The sequence below is a fragment of the Nelumbo lutea genome, chromosome 1 (genome assembly GCF_056320005.1).
Source record: "Nelumbo lutea isolate HS-2025 chromosome 1, American lotus-T2T, whole genome shotgun sequence".
NCBI lineage: Eukaryota > Viridiplantae > Streptophyta > Magnoliopsida > Proteales > Nelumbonaceae > Nelumbo > Nelumbo lutea.
Window position 1 is genome coordinate 163,933,584 of NC_142684.1, and position 6,346 is coordinate 163,939,929.

General features: G+C 33.6%; 1 long non-coding RNA gene across 1 annotated transcript; it reads left to right on the forward strand.

The window, feature by feature from the left end:
• Positions 1-226: 226 nt before the first annotated feature.
• Positions 227-5,047, forward strand: LOC148878874 (uncharacterized). Its single transcript, XR_016104039.1, has 2 exons — positions 227-660; positions 4,822-5,047. It is a non-coding gene; the product is annotated as an uncharacterized LOC148878874 (long non-coding RNA).
• The last annotated feature ends 1,299 nt before the right edge of the window (positions 5,048-6,346 follow it).

Sequence of the window (6,346 nt, forward strand, 5' to 3'; positions counted from 1 at the left end):
AATTTTAAAATTCCAATTAATTTTTATTTGTATTTATTTAAATTACATTAAAAATATTATATAAATGGAAAATTTAAACTAATTGGTAAAAATTAAAATCTGTTTTATATCGATTTAAATTAATTAATAAAATTGTTAAATATTAATTAATATATTTAAATTTGTTAAATTTAGAATGCCATTTATAATTAGTTAATAAACATTTCATTTCAGGTTGCATGTGAATCTCCCGCTCCATACCCCCGGCGCCGGCGGCGGTAAAACTTTTGTTGTTAAAACAATCAAAATCCACTGCCTCTCTTGGATATGCAACGAACTAAAAAACTTGACCCTTCACTTTCCCTCTCGATATGCAAGGAAAATTATAGTGTTTGGTTTGAATATGCAACAAACATAAAAACCCTTTTCTCCTCCTTCACATAAACCCTTTTCTATTTCCCGCCCTCTCTGTATCTCCATCTCTCTCTCTCTCTCTCTCTCGACATTCTCACCACCTAACGACACTCAACCAACGACGCTAGCATCATCAGGTGAAACTCTCTCTCTCACTCTCAGATTGCCCCTAATTGTTTTGGTTGTCTTTGCTCTCCACTGGATCGACCTCAAGGCATGGGCTAATATTCCAGCTACCCTAATTGCCTCTCACCCATACATACTAAGGTAAAAATCTCTCCCTATTTTGTATGTCGTTGGTGGTTAACTCTTGCAATTTTTAAGGAAAAAATGGTGGATTGGATGTACAAAACACATCGACATCTATATTCTTCCTAGTTAAGAATTAAATCTATGTTTCATGTGCAAGGTTTTTGTGTTGTTTTTCTCATCCTTCATTTTTCTTCGCTTCTTCAAATATACATTATTACTCATTCCCTATTGTTAAGTTAAAATCTCCATATCGAAACCGATGCCTCTCGAGGTACCTGCTTTTCTTCTCTTTCACTCCAGAAAGAAAGCTAATTAAGATGCTGTACGGTTTTAGTTGAAGTTAAGGTTTCTTATAGAGTGAGTTGTCCACCCAAAATTCATTTCTTGAATTTGAAAATGACTTTTTCTCATTTGATGTTTATTGAAATGAGATTCGATTACAATAATGATGGTTTGGTGCTATTATACTAGCTTTTTATGTGCTTGAATTTGTTGTTTAGTTGAGATTTTGTGGAGACTACACTTCTATAATTATAATTTGAATTTTGAGGAAGTGTTTGATTATTTTTCGTTCATGAATTCCATTGACTTTAGTTGTTTATTCTCCACTTCTGCTTCACTGCGTTCTAATACAATAATTGTGTAACTTGCATACAATTTGTTGACGTTGGCTAGGAGTTCCTATTTTTTAGTTTTCTAGGAGATGTTCAGATTATATCCTCCTGGGAATGATAGAGTTCGTTCCTAGTTTTCCAGGCTAGACCAGTTTTATTAATTTTACAATCAACCATACATAATTGTGTAACCAAAAATTTCAATACACCTTTATCATAACAAAAAGGAAAGGGATTGCTGTATTGGAACATATAGCAGTGACAAACCCCTAGTTGGCAATAGGGCCCAGAAACCCCCCAACAGTGACAGAAATGCTTAGCATCTCAAATAAGACCTTATATTTATGTTGTTTTTCCCCAAACAGGTCAAAGATAGCAGCAGTGATGAACCTTTATTAAGACCCTATCTATCTTCCTCTCTCAGGGGGTGGGCAGGGGGAGAAGAGATGCTTGTGTCCTATTGGGGTGTCAAGTTGGCTCCAACAAAGCAAAGAAACGCTTCAAAATTCTACTAATGAATGGGTAGGATATTAGCAAATAAAAAGTGATTTGATTTTATATTTTAACTTACAAATGCATCTATAGGATGTGGGGCCATCTAAATCTACTTTTTCTAATGCGTCTCATAAACAAATGAACTACCTCCCAATAGAATGCCTCATTCTGGGTGGAATTTGGCCTGGAAAATTGCTTTCACAAGAAATGTTGTGAATTAGATTGTCTTTATGAAATATGCATTTATCCTCAACTGATTTGAATTTTAGGTAGCAGATTTAAAGTTTAAATAGTACACACCGGCTGATTGATAAATCACTGTACTGTGAGTAGTGCCATTTGAGTTAGCATTCCAATAGTCTTGAATTTCTGGTTGGGTAGTGTATTTCTTGTTTTTAAGGCTGAACCCAATAGTCTTGAATTTCTAATTTGACATGGTGCACAAGGTGAGACTGCCTTTCCGTGGTATTAACCCACAGAATCCATTTAATATGGATTGGTATGAATATACGGATCCATTCCATGAAAGCTTTAAAGGATGTTTGAAATCTTTTGGTATTTATTCCAACTAAATAATAGTCGTCTATATCAGGAACATGTCTTTTGAAAAGCATCTTTCTATTGGTTATAAAGATAAAATTATTTTCTAAATAAAACAAAAAACTGTTTCACCAATTAAATACTAGCATCTCTCTCTAGATCTTATCTAGACCTTCTTCAACTAATATGGTAGGATGAGGGAGAGTTGCTAATTCTACGTTCTCTCTATCATATCATGTCGTTTTCTTCTTCTTGTATTGTTCCTATCTGTATGAAAGTATTTGTCATTAGAAATGAAATAAGAGCCCCCTGCTACCTTTTCTCCCTTTCCTTTGATATTGTTTCCAATTTCACATATAATATTGTTATTAATATTATCTTCAATAATCTATCTTTATTATTGAAGAAAACAACCAATATTTCTTTTTGGTTATTGATGAGCTTGTAGCATATATTTCACTGAAGCAAGCAACCAAAGAAACCATTTCTTATTAAAATCATTATTGGAATGTTATTTTTTTTCCAAAAATAGTCTACTGGATGGGCTATATTTTGACCATCAAAGTAGCATTTAAGATTACTGACGATATAGAGCCCGTTGTATATGATTTGATGGTAGAGAGGGATTTTAGTGGAGGTTTCAATATTACTAATTGTTTATGGTTAATGCAAACATGGATAGACTTAATAAGAAAAGCAGAGGATGGTGGGTTGGATGCTATAGAGACTTATGCTTTCTAGAATGCTGAATGCATGTGATCTTCAACATTGACAGGTTGTTTTATTTTTCTAATAAATATTTGTCTTTCAAGTAAATTTTATTTCATACAATATATTCATAATTTTCTATTTCTTTTTACAGTAGATTTATCTAGCAACTTAGATGTTATCATGTTCTCAACACTGTCGAAGATGCCAAATTATATATTCTTCATATCTGTAACATTAGTTCTATCATTTGATATGGACAAAAGTTGTTAGAATCTCTATAGATAATCTGTATCAGTCTAAGTGAGGACATTTGAAGGAGTTTTCATGCCCTCAAATCAATGGAAAAGGTGTTTACCTATAGAGATGTGTTTGATATTGATTTTGGAAAGAAAAATTCAACATTCTATCAAGAATACTTTCAAGCAACTCAGTAGATTTGGCTTCTCTCCTATGGTTAATTATAAGCCTATTGCATCCTATCCACCGGTGAAATGATGTGTCAGATACTGTTTTACCCACTAAAAGGGACTCAAGGAAACGCTGGTTAATCAGCACCAAACTACAAAGGTCTCTCTAATTTGAAAAATATGACCCATCACTTGGGATTTGTTTTGGATTGCATTTTGGTTTAAATCTTGATGAGGAAACCTTGTTTCTTCATAACTTTCAATCTTTTTAGCAAATAGGGATAGATAGGAAAGTTGAAATATAGTCAAGTGTCATGCATGTTGCATGGGTGAACATATCTCTAATGGAGCTACTACCAATGTTAGATGAAAAACAATCATATCGGAACAGCCTCTTTATCCAGCATGACCCCAACATTGGAGCTTAGAGGTTTCCTTAATGGGAAAGTAAAAGCCTATACAACTACTATTTCTTTTGAACTCTAGGTGCAGGTATTGTTTGCTTATATTTCCCTTCAACATTTAGATGATTTTTTCTTCTCCATGCCACTTGTCTCATTTATGTGAAGCAAAACTTTACTGTCATGCTCTCTATGTCATGAGGATGCGGATACTGGTGTGAGTGCTAAAATCTGATATGGGTTTAAGGTGTTGGACCCAAACAAAACAATATTGACATGTTCTCTATGTACTGATGCTTTCTCCCTTTGAAGTTGGCTATCCCTGTGTGAGTGGATGGGTCTATACTTAATGTTTACCCATTTATTTTAGGAAGAGACTGATGAACTTGCAATGAAAGTTGAATCCTTAAGTGTTGAGAATATAGCCTTTAGATCTGAATTGTTGATTGACATGGAGTTCAAATAAATTGAAGCTTGAAAATGCTGCCTTGATGGTAATTTCTCCCTTATGATCGATTTCAGTTTAGATTCATGAGTGCATTTGACAAATTAAATCTAGTACTTAGGTCATGGTTTATTGGGAAAGGTAGTGATTGACCAGATTATTGTGGAATAGCTCATGCATGTTTTAGGCTAAGGCCATGACTTTTTCTTTGTACCAGATAAAATGAACAAATATTATTCTTCTTTAAAAGTAGCCAATATTTCTATGACCTTTGCGAATGTGTATTCTTTGGACCTTCCTGTGGCCATTTCTAATGGTTATCAACTCAATGAAAGCCTATGAAATTCCTATTTTAGAAAATACCAAAGTGATTGAATCATCAAACCCCAAAGCCTCTTAGTGATTTACCAGCAATATGGACCAAGGGTTTTAAGCTCTCTTATTTAGGCCATTTGTTAAATTGTTTTTTATTTTTATTTTTGTTTTTTATTCTTAACAGTTTTAGTTAAGTCATGAATTGCATTGATACAAAATATTAATCATTTTCTTGGTTGCATTTTTAGGTGGATCTCTTTGTTGATCATTCTCAAGTAATGGATCTTGAATACATAAGAGGTTGCAGCTTTTGGATCGAGACACATTGGGCCAAATTTTTACTTATTGATTGTATTGTTAAGCAATTTGAAAATTGTAATATATATTGAACACATAGCTGCATGTAAATTATACTTGAGATGTAATTATCTTTTATAATATCTTTTAATAAAAATTTATGTGCAAATGGACAAATTAGAGGTTTCATTAATTTAAATTAAATGACCACTACGATAAACAAAATTCAATATAAAAAAAATACATATAGCCGTGGGTACCTTGCTCTATAAAAGTGGCATACTCATGGATTCGAGGTGTTACTATAGGCAGACATTTAGTAACGTTTTGATAATTTGGTGATGGTCCTAAATCGTCAATATAGGAAGAAGGAATTTGGATTTAGTGACGGTTTAAAAATGTCACTAAAACCTTTATCAAAAGTTTTTCATATGATAATAGTGGCAAAATTGATTGTCACTATATTATGTAATAGTGATATATATTAAAAATTGTCATTATACACTTATCTATAGTGTTAGACATATTCGTCACTATATCATATTTTAGCAACGGTCATAAAATATTTGTTAATAAAACATAATGTTTTTGAAACATCGTCGACTTGGACGGTTGGACCGTTCGGCCCTGAAACTGTTCAAGCAACTAGTTCCGTTTCACTCCTAACCCATTCTTGGGTAAAAAATCGCTGACCTAGACGATCGAACCGTCAACTCGTTTGACCTAGATAATGGTTTGTAGTATAAAGTTGTATGAGAGAAACATACGAACTCAGAACTGAGTTCATGTCTCAAATCTGAGGAAGAAGAAGAACAAGAAGAACAAGAAGATCTAAGAACTCAGATCTATGTCTGTTGCTGCCGCCTCGTTGTCACCATTACCATCGTCAATGAGCGTCGAACCACCCTCCTCTTCCTTCTTCTTCCCTCCTTCCCTCCTTCCTTTCCTTTCTCCTTTCTTTCTTTTCTTCTTTCTTATTTTCTTTCTCAACCTACAACATCTCTTCTCTCCTTTCTCAAATCTCATAACTCATAAAATATTTGCCCTAATATGCAAACTGTCCAAACCGTTTGACACGGATGGTCGAACCGCTGACCTGAAAACCAGTAGGTAGAATAGTTCCATTTTCGGGTCAGTTTTTAAAACCTTGCTAAAAGATATCATAATAGTGACGGATATATCTATCACTATATAAATTTTAGTGACGGACACAAAATATTTGTCACTAAAATAGAACATAATGGTGACGAATTAAACCGTCACTATAGGTTACATATTAGTGACGGATTTTTAAATTCGTCACCATAAGTTATAGTGACAGACATAATTCCGTTGACTGTTCGACACTATAAACGTTTTAGTGACGGATGTCGGATCTATAGTGACAATTTTTGTCCGTCACTAAAAGCCAAATTTCTTGAAGAGTTGATGGATGAATTTACTTGGCACATTAGAGTAGGTAATGTGTTATTCAGG